A 19970-nucleotide genomic window follows, 5' to 3' on the forward strand; every position below is an offset into this window, starting at 1 on the left:
TAGAACAGAGAGGCACATGAAAGTACAATCTACTACTGACAAAAATTGTCATCTACATTCTACCTAGCCGTACAACCGGCCAAGGGTGTACAGTAGAAATTGTGTGTAGTTACAACACTGCTGTTCTGTTCTTCAGTTTCAACTATTCTGTCCCTAGGACTTCAAAGCAGGCTGCTAGAAAAAAAAAAACTGCAAAACTTGAACATTCTCATACAGAGAATATAAGGCACTATCATACATTATATATTAACCGTGAGTTTTGGGGATGTTTTGTTTTTTAAAGTCAGAACTACCACATTAGGAAAAAAACAGTATAGGATAACGTACTTGAGCACTAAGGATAGCCGATTATAAAGACTAGGACAGATACCCCCCCAAAATGGGATAGAAGAACAACATGCTCAAATAACGTGTACCTTGGAAGAGCAGCCATACTACATACCTCTATAAAACAGTCACATGGAATTCACTGAGTGGAAAAGTAATTCAAAAATTTCTGACTTGTTTGAAGCAGACAGTATAGAATCCATTTACAAAGCCTCCCACAGCCAACAGTAAAGAATCTGTATCAGACATTTACATGCTCTAAAACTTTTATTTATTCCAAATGCAGGTAAGAAAGTTTGAACACACAAGAAAAAATTCAAAAATATTTTAGGCAGTTCCAAATTTTTTTCAGTTTCTTTACATTTTCCCAAACATGTTCCAACACATTTGAATAGCAATGACGTCATCTTTCTTTCCAACAGCTTAGGTCTCAATTTAAAAGCTTTTTGTCTCTTCAGAATCATTTCTTCTTTTCTCTCCATTGACAGAAGAGCTCTGGAGGCCCTGAGTTTATAAAGCTTCTTCATACGTGCTTCAGTAATGATATAAAGCCATCATGAGTCCAGCCTTCCTTGAATCCTGTATCACAGGCAGTTTAAACCTAAACTAAAGGGAATCCAGAAGAACAGCTTCTTTCTTTTCACTACAGTAAATACAGCAAGATCAAATAAGTTAACTCAAGCAGTCTGTGGAATTGGAAGTGAAAAGTATTAGCCTGTTTATGTTGTATTTTTCTGGCCTTTCATACACTGATAGATAATTTACAGATTCTAGAATAGCAGAAATGAACCCTGTTTTTGTAAACATACAAAACATACAAGTCAAGAGACAACTATTTTCCTCTATGCAGAAGTGATAGAGAGGAGAATGTAACAAGGAGGATGCTATTTCCTTGGGGTTTTTTTTGGTCTCCCTGCTCTGAGGTCTTTTCAGAAGAAAAAACCCGTGCCTCTGACACTTCCTCTTCAGCTCCGCATAGATCAGTATGTGGCACTTGATTTTACTTTTAAGATCTTTGGGAGAATTGTTCTTACTCTGTTTGGCCAGTGTGTTTCTACAGCACAAATCCAACAACTTACCTTAGAAATCTCCTTAAGGTATGCACAGCACCAACACAAAATTGACAGTTTTAAGCCATTAAATAGAGTTCAGTATGCACGCAAAAACTTTTAAAGCCTTTTTCTTTTTAAACCCTTAACATTTTGGTAAGGCACAACAATTTTTAACCATCAAAAAATACATCTGCAACATGTAGTCATCACCCATCCAAACCCCATTTGTTTTTCCTGTATGTGTGTGTGCTTTGTTTTTTTTTTTTTTTTTTTTTTTTAAATGTAGAAGTAATCAGAATTCCACAAAAATATTTTTCCAGGTAGAAAACGTTACTCCCTTTCACCACTCAAGTTTTGAAAACAAAACTTTACAGAACAGAAAAACAACAACAAAGTTGTAAGGTAGTATATATTGTGCAAGAGTTCTGTTGTTAATGCTTTCAAAAAAAAGTAACATGCAATATCAATGGAAGCTAATTACGCTCATCTGCAGTAAAACTGGATTGAGAGTTGTGAAAGGCTAAGCACTTACTCAAGAACTTGCAACAAATCATCTTTATAATCCAAAACAGACTCTCATTCCCACTGCTGATATCTAAACAGACTAGATGACTAAGTCCCAAAAGTCAAAAACTAAGAACACTGCATAGAAATGGTAGAGACTTACATGCATCACTAGATTTATTTCAACACGGGAGAACTAAGCACTAGTGACAATGAATCAGACCTCCTTCAACTGTTCTTTGAAAAAAGGAGAAAAGGGTCAAATGTTGTTAAAAAAGGTGAGAAAGTTTTGAGTTACATAAGCTTATTTTTAGGTTGAATGTGTTATTTAGGGGAAGACAACCTTTTGCAACTAAGATTTTCTTTGCTTGTGCTGGGGATTCAAGGACACAATATTCAACAGATCCTTCATCTGGAGCGATCACAGCCATAAGCAAATGAAAGTGGTTATCTTTTGAAAGAGAATTTTTTTAATATAATTAAAATGGGCACACTAAAGACAGAAGAATCTACACGGACAACCAATCTCGCACTGCTTCTTTGCTTTAGAAGTCCCAAGATTTCCTGCATAATTCATAATGAATTTCTACTTTCCTTGGATGTCTAAGTCTTTCCAGCAATGATGCTGATATAACCCGAAAAAGATTTTTCATACAAATTCTTGAACTACAATTCACACATCATTGATATATATATATATATACATACATACACACACACACACTCAATTTTCAGACACCAAAAGGTACCACGCATATCTTATCAGGACAAAAAATGAAATGCTTGGCTACAGTCATTGTTTCAACATAGATATTTAGGATAAAATCTTACAGAGGCATCATGCAACTTGCTCCAAATACAAGTTTTCAAACAAATGCAACACAAGCACTATTTTTAGAATCTAAATTTAAAAAGAACAATTCATATAAAATGTACCAATGCTACCTTTGTTTGTGTGTTTCCAGACACGTGGTAGCACAAATGGATTGCCACTGAAAAGTCTGATGTTAAATGAAAGATACATCCTGCCTCTCCTTTTGTGTGCAGATTGGACAGATGAGTTTTTCTTGGATTCATGAGTCGCAGAAAAAGCCAACCAAAATGAATTAGGGTGACTAATGCATTGGTTCTGTTTTCCATCCAACCAACTTTAAAATACGCACTCACTTCGCATGTTACACTTTGTAAGACACTGTTCTGGGCAAGACAAAATTATTCTTAGCAATAGAAGTACACTGCCATCAACATTGACAAAACTCAGTATTTGTTTGATTTTAAGGGATCACAACACTAGACAAATATGAAAAAAATCCCTTAAATTAACTGGATTATAAAGATCTATACGAACCGTTGTTCCCATAAAAAATTAAAAATGCATCATTTGAGGCAGAGAAAGCTAAACGCAAATGCATGTAAGCAAAGAACGTAAAATGTTGACTACATCAGATGCAGCATCTTGGTAGGGTACATAACTAACAGCCACAAAGGCACAGACAGATTTGGTATATACTCTAGTTGTACCTTCCAAAGACCACTACCAACTCACTTTAAATGGATGCCTCTCGCTACCTGCGATTTAGTTTATGCAATTACAAGATACAAAACACAGCTCGAACCTCAATCACTTTAGCTCTCAAGACCTAACACAGACAACTATTTCAGATATCCAAAGGCACAACCTAGCAGCAGAATCAAAACAGCATTTCCTATCCACTATGCTGTAAGCTGCTATTACCCAATATAAATATTGCAACAGCAGTCACATTCCAGTCTGGAATGGACCCTGTTATGAAATGCAGTATATTAAAAACAGAGCTGAGCTACTTAACATTTCCCATGATAAGATCCTGTTTTACTTGTCCAAAGGCAATTCTACCAGCCACGAAACGTGTCTGCCCCCAAAATACAAGGGGAGATGCACTTATAAAAACTTGCTGGTTAGGAATATCCAAAAAAGTTATTTCAGAAGAAGCCCAAGTAAAACATAGAAGGAGAAAAAGTCAAAATTGAAGTCAAATACTAAACTGCGCAGATCATCCCACTCGGGATTTTTTCAATTGCTAACAAATAGGTCCTATTAGGTGTCTGAATATGCAAACAGCAGCCAGGGATTACAGAGAAGGGAAGAGAAGTAAAGTCTGTTTGAGATAAGAACAGAATTTTCAGTACAATTCCCCTCCCCCCCCCTTTTTTTTTTGGATATCTACTCCTTGCACTAGATGTATATCAGAAAGGATTCAGACATGCCTCTTCCATTTCAGCTAACCCCAAAGCTCTGTTTAAATAACGTTCATTGCTTTAAGAGGGGGGAAAAAAAGCCTCTGTCTTCATGTCTCATCTTGCCATTCTTCATCCATTGAGTGACAGACGCATGCACCTACCAAACCCCCAATGCTTCTTTCCAGAACATTTCTTAGAGTACATTGTATCAGTCCCACAGAGGCTACTGGAGTAGCATTTTACCAAAACTAAAATCATTTGCAGACTTTTATACAAGTTGTCACATCTGAATGTCACATCTGCAAGTAAAGAATAGTCTGTTTGAACTTTTTATTCTCAGTGTTTCTTCAAGCATCGAAGAAGTTTGGGTTATCTTTTGATTGTCTTCAAATATGACAGTAAGGCTTCTTGCAAGTCAGCCAGTTTTTCCTAACACAAATCATTTGTTGCATTTAAAAAAAGATACCAGAATTTAGCATTTGGCTTTATAATTTAATGTATAAGGAGAATTCATTAGAGCTAGTCTCTTTTTCTGCCTTTATACAATTTTCTTCCTCTGTAATAGATACCACAGCATGGTGGAAGATAAGCATCTGCTAAGCAACTCAGCACGCTACATCACATTGTCTAGACATAAACGATAACCTTTCTATCTAAAAGTGCGTCTACACGTATGATTACCAAGATAAGTCAAAACAATCATGAAAAAGCTGTATATATTTAAAAAGAAACCTAAGCTAGGAACTGTTTCAGAACAACTCATTCTAGTGAGACTAGATTTTGGGGGGAGGGAGAGCTAAATTTACTCTTTATCAAAGTGACATATGCTTATATTCATAAAAGACAAAGGAAATATTTTGTTGGACTACAGTTATACTCTTTACTTATGTTTTAAAATAAATTCTTCCCAGCCTTAACCAAAATCTAGAGTAAAGGATAAATCTGCTCATCGTGCAAGTCAACATTAAACTACCATCTCAAAGAAATCTAGATTAGAGCTCAGTAGTCAAACCTGAGCTGTCTCTTAGGACACACAACTTCCCATTAGCTAGCCATTCCTGAGTGTTTAGCCACTAAGGGATAAATGACCAGGGCTCTTTGTTTATTTAAGAAAAAAAATACACACAAATAGTATTTGTAAGTACCATTACTTGAATATGTTATTAATGAAACAAGATCAACTTTTTTGTGCATGCTATTGTACCTTCATAGATGTTTTATAGGAAAGCTGAATCAAGCTAAAGAGAAGCAGTGTTAACAAAACTCACAATAGCCATACATAAAACAAAAAATCATTAACGATTTACCTAACATTAGTAGCAAGCATCAAAGGCCAACCATAAAGAAACTCCAATTTCCAGTGAATCCACATATCCTGAGGGAGCTTTTGTTCTGGAAAAGTGCCAGAATAGCTGCCTTCCTAACTAGGTTTATAAAAATATCTGATCAGGTATCCAGTAGTAGCTTCAAAAAGTCTTGAAAAGCTGTTTTGAGGGGCATATATTTTTCTCAACCCGTTCCCCAACGAGATTCTTTGTATTTTTTGTTTGTTGCTGCTGTTTTTTAAAAAGCCTTCTTACACAAGCTGTCTCAGATGACCTAAGAAAAGTCCAGAAAATTTTGAATTTTAAATTCATCTTTGACAACGTCTCTCAGGGTGTGATTTTTTTTTTTAATCAGATTTTTTAAGTGTTCAAGTTAAAAGAAATAGGATTGATACTCTCCTTCTCTAAAGCTGCTTTTTGCATCCGCAGTAGCTTTAGGCCTCACAACAGCTTTCCCCATGAAAGCAAATAGAGAGAAGAGCCAGAAGCTGTCTAGTTTCTTTTTGAGTACTCTTTTGTTCTTCCACAAGCCAGCAGTATTATACTGCTGAGTCGAATCCTAATTAAACATAAAAAAGTTGCGTGTTTTAAGTCTCCTTTTGGCAAGTACAACAGTGCAAAGTTAATATAAGTAAATTTAATAAAGTTAAAGAGGAATATTTCATCCAAGGCAGAATAATTAAAAGACATACCTAGCTGTCAGCTAAAGTGCTAGATCCTCCAAGCATTAATCTGTACTTCATTTCACGAGAAATACTCAACTTTACATAAAGAAACTGAAAAGAACTACAGCATAATTGAACCAAACTAATTTTCTTTAAAAAAATTGATTATTTATTTGTATCAGTCAATTACATAAGCAATGAAATAGTCTAAAACGTGTAATAGGCATTTTATAGATAAATGATAAAACAGGATTCTGTTCTGAACAGCACACAGTTTATTTTACAAAAAAAGCTATCGGTGAGAGACTCAAACATACACAGCTAGGTCCTGTTCTAAAGAGCTCACAATCCATGCTGTACTTAAAAGGAATATAGGAGTAGACTGAACATTACAACAACACTACTTGATTTCTGGCAGCCACTGCCCACCTGTCTTTCAACTAAAGAAGTTATCTCACCTCACATTGCTAAGCAATAAAAGAAGATTTTAATACAAGAGTCTTTTCAGTATCCTGTGAAAAGAATTTAATACGGGAAGGATGCAGTTCATCATTCCACAGTTCATACTGGTGCAAGCAAATAGAGACAACAGATAGAAGATAGCTAACAATGGGCAAGATAACAGACATGGAGGTTGGAAATTTACATACAGTACTGGGTTACCTCCTTAAATTCTAGTTTTTCTGGATTATATGGGATCCATTTAAATAGAATGGGTACCAACCTCCCCAGTTCAAAACAGGCAAACCTTTTAAACTACGAAGGAAAGAGGGAGATGGGAAGCTGTTATGTAACTCAAATGATCCATCATGTGGTTCCGACATACAAAGTAAGGCAGGAGATGGAGTTGTTCTGAAACAAAAGATGAAGAATAAGAAGAGTATTAACAAAATGTGTCTATACGCAAAAGCTAGGAGAACGGAAAACAAGCAAGAATTAGAAGTCATTAATTATTACGCAAGGCCACGGGCAAAAATTAAAGCACTCTTTGCCCCAGTTTCAATTAGGACAGGAAAACACACCATGCATCTTCCAACTCTAGAACTAGTGTATAATGTTTGCTTATATGACTACATCTGAGGCCTATCGGCTAGCAGTTGAAATGTGGGTAGCCCACCAGAGAGCTGAACAGCAATAATCTTCTAAAGGGAATGGCCAATTACGGCTGTGTTTGATGTCAACTTTTTCATCTTCCAAAAAAGTTAAGCCTTGCCAGTGAGGAGAGGGAACACTCAAACCAAGAATACATATGCCTATGAAAATCTCCATCTGCAAAACAGGAAATACTGCCAGGGGAACACACATACCAGACCTTTTCTAAAAGCCGCGGTTTCTTAAGACGACAATATTGCACTCTCAAACCTTGAGTCACACTTCGCAACACTACTATAAAGTGGGTAAAAAGCGTTACTCCTACTGTTTTCCTGGCTACTGATAGCCAGGAAAACAAGATTAAGTGTTGAATAGCTCACTCGAGATCACACAGAATTCAGACTGTCCAATTCCTACTTTCATTTTCAGTCTGCTTTGTCCATAAGTTCCCCAAGGAAGTGACTAAATTTCAACTTAAGCATGTAAAGCCTAACAAGTGATATCATTCGTCAAATTATATCATGCACCATTATGAAGCATCCATCTGCCTTGCATTCTAGGTACAAAAACATCGTTTTGTTTTCCCAGAGACAAATGTTTAAGCAAATGTTTAAGCTGGATACAGACCGAAGTAAGTAAAAGTCTTTCTTGAAAAAGCTTTCTTTACTAGTTTCCTAGTACCTTTCCTACTTGCCTTAATCTCTAGTCTTGTGTTTCTTAATCACTTCTTCTGCTAAAGGATTTTACTGGTTCTCAATCAAATATTCTTTTTACCCAGTAACAGAACAATTGAACTCCCATTTTAAATTGGAATATGGACATGGATAAAATCCATAAACTTAGTTCAATACCTGTAGCCATATGTTGCTCCATCTGTAAAGCAAGGGTTATCACACGTTTCCCAAAATACCACGTAGTATAGCTAGTGTCTGGAAAATACAAACGTACAGAAGCAAGAAATATTGCTCGTGATAGCCAATGGCAGAAGAATAGAAACAGAACCTTTCATGGTTCCTGGATCTCTGAATACACAATATACTAGTGTTCTCATTAATTTGTCTTGGAAAGGATTAGAGATCCTCTTAGCAAACTTTTAAATACCCACAGATTTTTTTTGTACCAACACAGCTTCTTGACTAACCACAAAAAGAAAATGCCCCACAGATTTTATGGACTTGAGTTTTTAGATACCAAAAATAAGGGAAGCCCAATTGGAGAATATGCTGTAAAACTGTTTGGATAAAGAATAAGTGATGAGGAAGAAACAAATATACTTTCAACAAATATACTTTCTCGATGATAACATATCATGGGGTTGGGGGAGGGGAATTCTAAGCAACATTCGGTTCTCTGAACCTCAGACCAAAGTGCACGTGAAAGATTTTAAATAAATGCACCCAAAACTGATCTGTACCAGTCCTTGTTCACAATCCTTTCCAAGATATTACTACACAGAAAGATCATTTAATTTTACTTTTTATGTAGTATAAAGGGAACACTAAGTAAGAAAGAATAGGAACTTTAATATATTTTACATTTCCTCTGCTCTTCGTTTAATAAACACATTCAGGTTTCAATAAAGCCAGTTCACAGGGAGTTATCTAAAACAACAAGGAAAGTACTAAAAGCCACTGAGTATGCCAGTAAGTCCAGTAAGAAATCGAAGTCAGTCAAAAGTTATATGAACACAAAAAAGACGACTGAGGACATGCAGCTGAACAGAAGGCTTCAAAGATCTCACATCCTATAAAGAAAAGCCTATAGAAGAAATTGAAAAAGGAAGGGGAGGGGGAAATCATCTTTCACTTCCAGAAGAAACAAAAGCAAGAAGAATGCAGAGTTATTTAAAGAGCAAGACTGAGGGTGTGGTCAATAACAGAAGCAGGAACTGTAAATATCACTAATTTATCAAATACTTTGCAAAAGAGAGAACTACTTTTGTTTTTAGGATCTTCCTAGTTAGCTTTGGGTGTAAGAACTAGGAATTAAGAGATATGAAGGCAAATACAGCAAGTGTCACAAGTCACACACCGCCTTTTAGAAGTGTTTCCCTATCTTAGGCTTTAGGATATAACATCAGTATCTTCCTCACAGTACTATTCTCTTCATACTCTGTAATTTGGGTAAAATTCTCATCTCACTAATTTTAATAGGAGCTTTGCTATTAGCTTGAATGAGGTCAGGATTTCAATCTTTATCTTCCCAAGTTCTTATCTGCTTCCTTTTCAGTGGGGATTTACTGTTTCTGATTTGAGTTTCTAGAGCTTAAAAATCCTTGTCACAACCAATTTTGAAGAGCTCAAAAAAGGGCACAAGATGCTGAAAGCCTTTCTTCTGCCCTTACAGCTCAGCATAGGTGTTGATATTAAGAATTTTTCAGGTGATAAGCCAAAAACAATATATCCATTACTGTACACGTAAATCCTGTAACTAGAGTTGACAGTACCTAGAAAAAAGTCACTAGATGTCTCAGAAGATACTGTCATTAGAAAACAGTATTCACTTACCAACCTCTTCTGTCCCCACCATCTAAAAGCGCTCCAAAAAAATACAAATGTACAGCTCAGATTATTCAAACAATCAGCTTTCAAAACATGAAGATACAAGATATAGTTTTGTATTGTCAAAAAGATGGACTGAACCATGCAAAAGGTCTTTTCATCTCTGGGCTATGAAGCATATAATAATATAACTTTTTATAGTAAGAAAAAAAATCTTTCCACAATTAAATATTTTGGAAAACATTTAGAAAAGTGAACAAGTTATTTAAAGTCCCATGAAGAAGTCTTTAACTGCTACATAACAGATAAGAAAGCGTGCACCACACATGAAGGCTCCTGTTCTACAGATATATTACTCCACTGTAAAATAAATACTAGAAAATACAGCGCAGGCATATAGCTAAATCCCATCCGTTTTTCAAAAAGATCCCACTACAAGGAGTGATCATTATTGAATCCTTTACCCCAGATGTAATTTCTTACATGTTACAACAAGCTTCACATGCATTGTGAATTTCAGCCAAGGTTGATGAAGTTCAATAACTTGGCTAACCAACCATGTGTACTCCTCATTAGAGAAGTAATAAATAGATTCATCAAAATGGACATGAAGTAATATGAAGATCTGACATCATTTCCACCTTACTCAATAAGAAGAATAAATTACACAAGTCCAAGAGGGCCTTTTTAATATTTACGACATGTAACAAGCAGACAGTAGGTGCCTTATGTAAAAGAGAACAATACTAGTATTTAATATCATCAAGCCAGAATAAACAGAGCGATGGCACTCATGAAACATTCTGTATCACTATATCCTATTGGAAAAATTCCAAGTGGCAGTAATGTAGATTAAAGCCACAAAAAGAAAGACCTCTTAACAGATAAGATTATTCAGAGTTTGAAAAAATATAGCTTTTTGCAGTTGTTCAATTTTTCAAAATACATCAGTACAAGTCCATGACCAATAGCGACTGACATCAAGCAAAAAAATGAGTTGAAAGTTCCATCAACACCCTCCCCTCAAAACCCTCTCTAAACTGTGCTTTTGTATACTGACTACCCACTTAACATGCTCTGGCCAAAAAAACACAACAACACAACACAGCGCACGCACGCACACACAAAACACTGCTTTGCAAGATGCAGCCTCTTCTGGAGAGGAATTGTACTCCCATTTCCCCAAAATTTGGGTACAACAAAACTCTTGCCTGCTACAAAACTTTGGACTTCCATGAAGAAAATGCCTGAAAAAGTTAAGAAAGTGTAAGTTTGCATTTTTAAAATAAGTTTAAGTAAAAAAAAAAAACAACCAGCAACAAAACTCTTATACAGACACTGACACTTCATAGTAAGGGTATTTATATGGTTTAAGACAATTTACGCCAAGTTTGGCCTATGCATGAGAATCACTACTTTAAAAATATGCCCTTTAATTACGCTGCATTAGTTTTCCCATGAGTTCTTCAGTTAACAAAGTAGCTTTCCTCAACAGAATTAGTCAGAGTTGTTGAAATCGGACTAACAATATGAAACTAAAAAGAACACAGCTGCATGCCCAACAGTGAACTGTATTAAGCTAAGGATGCTTCCTCCCCACCCAAATTCCATTCTAAAAGAGCTTAAAACCAGCAAACACTACAAACTTTCATCGCCACTGTTTTGTTGGCCAAAGATGGCAAAAGTACAGTCCCTAAACAACACAGCTGTGCTAGCAGAAGATCCTACTGTAAAAGTTGCCTCTGTAAAACTATGTTTTTATTGGGTAGCTTGTTTTTCTCATGAGAGGTGATTTTATCCTACTAGGGCAAAGCATTCACATGCTAGCTGCATCCATGCCAGCAGTGCTTTTTTCAGTTACTATACTGTGCTTCTTATAGTAGTGAAACACTCAGTAAATGGAGCCTAGAATTCACAAAAAACTAAAGTATATTCATTAAGGAACAACTCAAGCTTTTGACAGGCCAATATATACACAATTATCCTATAAAAAAATCTCAGGGACAGCTAGGACTAGGTCAAGAGAATAAATAATCTAAGGTTTATATCTGCTAGTCTTTCTGTCTTCCTCACAATAAGCTTAGAATCCAAGCTTCCATAAATAATATCCACTTCAGTCCTCCACATATGAAACAATTCCAGCATGAAAACATAGAACCACGCAAAGGCAATAGCTCACTTACCCAAGGTAACTTGTTGTAGTAAGCAAGGATTTTCCCAATGAAGACCCAAGATGCATCTCCTTACTAAAGCCCTAGTGCTTCCCTTCTCTCTACATAGCCACCTACAACAGAAACACCTACAGAAATTCTTCTTAATAGAAACGGACAGAGGTTTCAGCTTATTAATCCAATGGATTTAAAGCTTTTATAAAAAATAACTTTGCTTTAAAGGGTAAGCTCTTTACAATGAATTACGAAAAAGATCTAGTTATCAGTACAAGACTATTCAAAAAGTATTGCCACAAGTTTGGTACCACTTGTCCTACCCCTTGTTCTGCTCTCATGAGAGAGAAGAATGAATATAACAGGCAATTACTGGAAAGCAAACCTCCTTGCCATTTATGCACTACAAAACATACAAAAAAAGAGGTTTAGACTTAGAGATCTTTGTACAAAGTTAGCATGCGAATAGAACTCAGAAAAATAACAATATAGACCAAAACCAGACAGATGTATTTTCTCTTAAGCATTAGTTTTTCTAACACAAACTATCCACCAAAAATACATTTAGTTTTTTAAAGACTAGTATAATTCAGATACTACGGCATAAGAAAAATTCCAAAACCATACAAGAAATCATACAGTGAACCTGAAACAAGAAGCAGTATCCTGAGCAGTTCACTTGTAGAAGCTCTGCCAGATGAATAATCTTTAAATACTATTCCATCTGGAAACAGAGCAGAGAAAATGGAAAGTAAGCTCTGTGCTTTCAAATAAAAATACACATGTATTTTAAAGGAGAACTGGTGATCTAGCTCTAAAATAGAGCTGAACAATTCCTTATTGACAGATCCAGACAAACATCTGTGGGCTTAGATCCCTAGACTCCAGGCAGCACAGTGAAAGACGACCAACATATTTAAGACCTTCAGACTAATACTATTAAAATGAGAGTCCTCAATGGTATTTGTAAGGGTCTATTTTATTCCTCCCATATGATCCGTGTTTGATTCAAAAGAGACCATTCACTGATCTAATTAGAATTCAGCAAATGTTACTTCTTTGTGTGAGGACTGATAAAGTCAGCCTCAGTAAAAATGCTCTGTCGTCTACAAATAATCTCAGAAACTGGTGTGACTAGGAGGGTTCTCATACTAAAAAAAATTTTATTCTCTGCAGGTACAGAACCGTCAATTTTTGATCTCTTAAAAAATAAAGGTGTTCCTTTTCATCTCTCCACATAGCCAGTAAATCTAAGGCATACTGGTGAAAGCTAACCTATCGTGTATTGGAGATCTGAAAGGGTCTTCAAGCTTTTTTCTTTACATTTATCCTGAAAAGCTTAATTTTCCTCCTCTTATGGGCAGTATATAGCTATTACTCATTTGGCATAAGAAATGCAACAACAGTTAGCCACATCTACCTTTAACAAGGCTTCTTAATCTAGATTCAGAACAATACTAATACAGGAAGTACTCAAACACTACTATGCTACATAGAAAAATAGACAGATTTGTGGAATTCAGAAACTTCAAAATTATATACTATCACATCAATAAAACAAACTTTCATTAGCTTCTACCTGCATGAAATACAAAAGCAAAAAAAAAACAAAACAGCAGTCTGTCCCCATGCACTGTATCATTTAAGTACAGCCTTAACTACTATTTATATTCCTTTGATAAACAAAGGTTAAAAAAGCTACTGGAAATAACTTTTGTACAACAAAATTATGACAAAAAAATCAAGTATCTTAGGACCTTCCTGAATCAATGTAACCACTGTGTGCTCTCTGAAGACAGATTCCTGTCTTTTCAGTGGTTTAAAAGTTCTATTCCCACTCTGATGGGATCAGATCTCATATGTCATTGGTCCAAGAATTAATACAAGAATTAATCCTACATCCCAGATCACTGAAACCTTACTATTATTTTTCCAGAAAGGGAGACAAGGATTTCTACTATTTTCGAAGCAGAATGGTTTAAGAGGATGATTTCAAAGTAGAATAGTTTAAGAGTAGAATGATTTTAGCCATTCTACTCTGCAAACAGATGTGTAGCGTTCAAACAATGTCCCATATGAGGGAGATTTCTGAATTAGGTGCAGGTGATGCAGTGAAAGGCACATGATAAATTGCAGAGCTTTGTAATTTATATTTATCACAAAAGCACCACCATGTGTGAACAAAATCTAATCATCTACATGTTACCATGATGATTAATACTGAGTAAATCATCAAGTTACCCATTGTCAAAATGTTACCTTCTACAGTTTCACAATGTTCAGTTATGTTTGTGTATACATATAAGCCCTCACTGCAATTAACTATGATATTTGATAGCAGGAATGCAGATTATTACAGCTCAGTTCTGACAGAGCTAAAACTCCTGTTTAACTCTTATGTTATGTTTAACTCTTAAGCTATGCTTTGAGCATAACTGAGTCTGTTTCCCTGATTTCATATACCTGATCCTCAAGTATTGGTTACATTTGTTCAAGATAATTTAAGTCAGCAGTAAGTGGAGCATAAGCCAATTTAAAAGGAAGGACAAAAGAACATAGCTGCTAACTGTATTTTAGTGGTGAAGACAGATTAGGTTCCTTTGCATTTCCTTTGCTGGTAAAAAGCAAGTTTTAGTAAGAGATGGCATTTTCTCCTGAAATTTACTCATCATTTTTAACTGTAACATAATCAGACTTGAAAATTTTTTAAATCTAAGTGCTAGGCTACAATCTGACCTGCAGAAGTTTAGCAGTAACTACTTTTTATTATGAACTATGTCAAGCCAGCTTTCTACACCTAAACATAATACACCAATAGATTCATCAGGAGGAGAAAAAAAAAGCTCTGGGAAAAGAATAAGTAGAAAAATGTGTTTATCATTTATGAATTAGAGGGCCAGTTATCCAAAACATCTTGTTAACTCATAAAACAGATGTTTAATTCTGAAATTATAAGCACATTTTCCAACCCTTGGCATCAGTATGACAGCACTTGCTAATACTGAGGTTCTGTACAAGAAATAGAAGACATGCAATAACTTCTCACACCAGAAGTATATGGAGAATTAGACCTTCTTGACACAATTACTTTAAGTATTGATTAATAGCACCTATTATACAACTTTTCTACTTGTTGAAATCTCTACATCACACAATAATAAAAATACTAGATAAAAATAGAACTCCATTTAAACAAAACAGACCATTTTGAAAAAACAACCTAAAAATATCATGATTATAAAGTTGCAATCTCTCCTATAAAGCATCAAGAAAATGCTTGATAATCAAGAAAAGTAGTACAGCAACTCACATTATGATTAAAGTTTCTGGATTTTCTTCAGTATTCGAACAAATTAAGCTGCTCAAAGCCAAAAACTTTTTTCATTTTCTTCAGATAATTCGTTTTTGATTCAAGTATCCCTTACAAAAGGGATCAACAGATTTCTGCTGACTTCCATATAGCAAAAAAGTTAAACTTACAGTTTGAGCAATAGATTGTGATTATTAATACAGCATTGTGATAAAAGTCATAGAAATACCTTTAAAAGAGTATTTTGTAGAATCTGCCTGACCGCACAGAACATACATAGTTTGTCCCGTCATAATATACTGCAACACTACTTAATTTTACTCCTCATGCATACTCTAGCAGTCACAATTTATTAGATGCAACTGCACCCAACATAAAAAAATACACAGCTCACGGATATATACTTTCGTGGTCATGTAGCTATGTGAACCTTACATAGACAGCAATACCTGTACAACAAAAATCACATTAGCTACACTACTGCCTCCATGATATCAAAAAGAAATAAAATTCAAAAAACACATAAGCTTTTACAAGATTGCTTACAAGTGCAGCAGAAAGCGCATCTTTTTACAAAACAACACCTAGAAAAAAAACAGGTAACGTATTTTAAAATTTTGACTCCTAACATTAATAATTAAGAATATGTAAACAACAAAATTTCAGGAGCTTTTAACAAAACACAGGAAAAAACACCAAGTCTCTTTTGTTTAATGTTTTCAAAGAGCAACACAGCCCTCTAGTGGAAAAGTTATCAAGCGTAATTTGCTCATACAAACAGACAGCCCGGACTAGAGAAGCATCTTCTTTGTAGCCTAACTGATGTTCAGACCACCAAAAAAAAAAAAAAGGAGGGGGGGAGGGGGGGGGTGTCACACACAAAGCTGCACACTATTTTTAATTCCTCACAATGGGGTGAGCCTTATTGGCTTCAGAAGTACAAACAGACCATTTACTATATCTGTTTTTAAAACTACATAGTTTTAAACTACAACTTTTAAAACAAAAAGAAATGACACTACAAGACAGTTCAATGAATAGGTCTTACTTTTTTGCCATGCTCGTTTTACTGCAAACATAAAGTTATGTCAATTTCTAGCGTGATACTCAGGTAAATAAATTTGATTTAGAATTAAAAAAGTCAAAAAACGAAGAACATTTGTACTGCGTTGCCAAAAGAGACCTCCAAAATAAAAAATAAGAAAATTTTTCACTTATAACTTCTTTTGAAGCAGTATCATTATATATCTTTAGAGCTGAGCAATTCATTAATGTTTTCCAAGTTGCCAATGAAAACTAATGAAGTGTTCAAAAAAGTACTGAAAAATTAAACATACAAACACTTTTTGCAGCAATTTTAGGACTAAGTCAAGAAAGTGGATTGTGATCTAGGAAATCCTTACTGTCCATATTGCTGCTCAGTATGGAACAGGAATAAGTGAAAGCAAAGACAAAAGCAGGCCTAGCTGTACATCAGGAGCTAAACATTAAAAAGGAATTAAGTGGGAGGAAAATAACAGAGAGAATTACAGAATGCATCACTGTTTTTATATCCAGTTCTCTGAAACAGACTGCCCGAATTCTTCATAATTTCATATTAGTATAAAGTAAAACTACAAACCACGTGGATTTTCCGATCTATCCAGAACCATCAGAGTAGAAAGCATCACCTCATTTTATAGAAACAAGAGAGAAGTTAATGGCAATAAAGTAACATTTGAGAAGCCAGTATGCGTGATCCTATCTCTCCCTGAAACCATCCAATGTTTTCCAATAATCAAGTAAGCCTCTGTTTTCAGAGGATGGAGAGACTTTTGAGCTCCTAAGAGGAAAAAAAATTCTGGTAAGCTACATAGGATTCTTTTTATTAGAAGCTACATTAGATTCCTTTTATTAGGTTCACAAATTGAGTCAGTTGAAATATCATTCCATAGTCTGCTGACCTATTTCAACTCTTTCAAAGCAGTGCATTTGAATTAATTAAAAAAAAAAAACCACAACATCATTTCTATGTTCATCTGTCTTTAAAGGGACTCATTTCCAAACTTTGTTTTGGGCATCCAGCAATGTGATAATTCAAAATACATTTTTCTGCATTTTGGTAGACTGCTGTCTAATCACTTACATCTTGATGTTTGTCTACCCAAATCCTGAAATTGAGAATTTCTCAGCAATATATGCAAAAGACCCATTTACAGAGACCATAAAATCAGTTTCAAAAACACCTTTGAAATGAGTTTTGGCAATAATGAAACAGCTTACTGAGCAGCATTTTTTTTTAAACGTTATTAGGTACAAACGCTCAACAAGTAAGCCGTGTTCTTTTAATCACTTTTTACTTAATGAACAGCATTTTTTCCTCAGCAGTATTTCCTCGAAAATATTTATACTTCCCATTTAGAGCATGTTAGTGTTCTGAAAACACAGTAATTGCTTACTCCTCAAAATATTCAGGGAGGGGAATAGTCTCTCCAACATACACAAACTCGAAAAGGAAGATCTATAATACAAAGTGGAGCACAACACAGAATTTCCAAGCTGGCTGGGAACGATCTCCAAAACTGAAAGTGCTTGGCTTGAGCTAGCTAGCTACTTAGTATTTCTCCATGGAGTACCAGAGAATTGTGTAGACATACTAAAACTCACGTGGATCTCTGTACTGTGATCCATTAGATGACACAGACATGCTCACAGCATTTTGCCAGGAGTTACAAAGCACGGTTAAAAGTTAAGCTAAGACTTGTATTTTAATGACTCTGACAATCCAGTTTTCAGCAAAACCTCACATTCTGCCAAGCAGGTCAAAAATCAATTGAACAAGAACACTACTAGCCAAGCCCAGAAGGAGAATGCTCTCGTCACACAACACCAAGGCACCCGAACCTTGTTTCTTCCTCCATCAAACAGGTCTACCAGAAGTCATATCTAGCACGAGTCTTTCTCAAACTGCCTCCTTTCTCTGAAGTCTGAGAGCTAGTTTAGACTTCGGAAAAAAAAAAAAATGTAGAATACATAAGAAGCCTAAATCCTAGAACTGCTTTCTTTTCAATCCTTGTTCTATGGCAATCGGTAAATAACATCAAGCACAGAGCCTGGGACAACAACAATAATAAATGCAACATGGTATGCACAAGAGTTTTGAGTTACAGAGGTCATAACACCATTTTAACCACTTGTCCTTCCTACATCAACTTGCTGGTTTGGGACTCCTTATGTCCTAACCCTATGTTGCTGCAAAAGCACAAGGCTTACTTCACTAATGCTCCAGCTGTCATTGGTACACTTCTGACCAGAGGTGATATCCTGCCCTCACCTACTAACAGAAACCAAAACTAGGTAGAAAAAGAGAACAGGCCAACACTGTAGCATACACTACTCAGGCAGCTGATACGTTTGCTCAAACAAGTACCAACAAATGGCAGTCCTCTCACTTCAGATGCTCTTGAAGTGTAATAGCTTATTCTTATAGTCAATAATCACAGGCAACAAAGATGTGCTGTTTGTTTCCTTCTGACTAACACAGATTATAAACCAAGAGGAAAATAGGAAAAAAATTTTGACAAGAGCATCATACATCTTGAATTAATCTTTCACTGTATATGGAACACTTCCATTCAGGAAATTCGAATGGTAGCTCTTGCCGAAGGCAAATCATATTTGAGCCCAAGTAATTCTTATGTGTTCCGAGACTGAATAGTCACATACAGAGTGCACATTGCTGGATGCAACTTAAAAACATGCTGTACTAAAAATCTGGAATGTAAAGCTTACTGGAAAACAAAAACTAATTCCTCATTGAGGCAGACAGGTATACTTGCTACACTAACTGCAATATCAATCTATAGTAGCACATCAAGCAATGGTTGCAGGATACGTGCTGATAAGGCATAAAATCGTAAGCTACAACAAAGCTCACTTTTTTTAATCTGACTCCTGTTAGATAACACTTCCCTTCAAATAGTTAAGGGGTAAAGACCAAGAGAATTCAGTGATATTAACCCATTGCACAGATAATCTTCAGGTTCTTCCAACATGCTCATGGACACGTTTAAGTCAAGATCCTGCTCTTAAAAGACACTAAACTATAGTTTGCATAAGGACTATTCAGCATTAATGAAATTCCTCTACAAGGCAGAACTGCCAACAATAAAGGGAATGAAAATTAACAATTATTTATCGTTTAGGTAGATCCCATGGTTTAAGCAGAAAAGTTCAAGTCCGACACCAAATCACATCTGTGTTTTAGTATTTGCGGATCCTTCCTGGATTTAGGCCATAGAAATAGAAAACAGCTATCCTATGCTGTTTGCAGAGAGAAAATTCAAACAGCCTAGCAAATTAAATTGGAGACAAAACCCTCTCTTCTGAGGGGAAAAGCAGTACAGCCCCCAAGCACCAAAGCTTCATTATAAGAGTGAAACAAAAGCAGCTAATAAGAATTGCTCAACTACTCAACAGCTATGGGAATAACATTATGTAACAGGTACCTTGACAAGATAAGCGCCTAAAAGGATTTTTATGATCCAGCTTGAAACTATCATAGAAAATGCAATTAAAAGGGATTTCAAAAGGACATCAATGCTAATTTTTTTTGCCCCAACACAGCATCAACCATGCCATTCTGACACAAGTTCATCATCAATTTGACTTGAAAATACTTTCAGAGATGAGGATTCCACAGCCTACTTGTGAAATCTTTTCCCGCATTTACCTGTTGCCATTAGAAAGCTTTCCTAAACACTTTATCTGAACATCCTTACAGCAGTATAAGCCTTCCTCCCTGTTCTAACCACCAAGGTCCTAAAAAGA

The 19970-nt window shown here is 35.6% G+C and overlaps 1 protein-coding gene across 14 annotated transcripts in view; it reads right to left on the reverse strand.

Annotated features, from left to right (window-relative positions):
* The window catches only part of WWOX (WW domain containing oxidoreductase), a 525216-nt gene that overhangs the window by 500069 nt on the left and 5177 nt on the right, over window positions 1-19970 (reverse strand). The gene's annotated exons all lie outside the window — the stretch shown is intronic.

This window comes from Struthio camelus, chromosome 10, assembly GCF_040807025.1.
Source record: "Struthio camelus isolate bStrCam1 chromosome 10, bStrCam1.hap1, whole genome shotgun sequence".
NCBI classification, from domain to species: domain Eukaryota; kingdom Metazoa; phylum Chordata; class Aves; order Struthioniformes; family Struthionidae; genus Struthio; species Struthio camelus.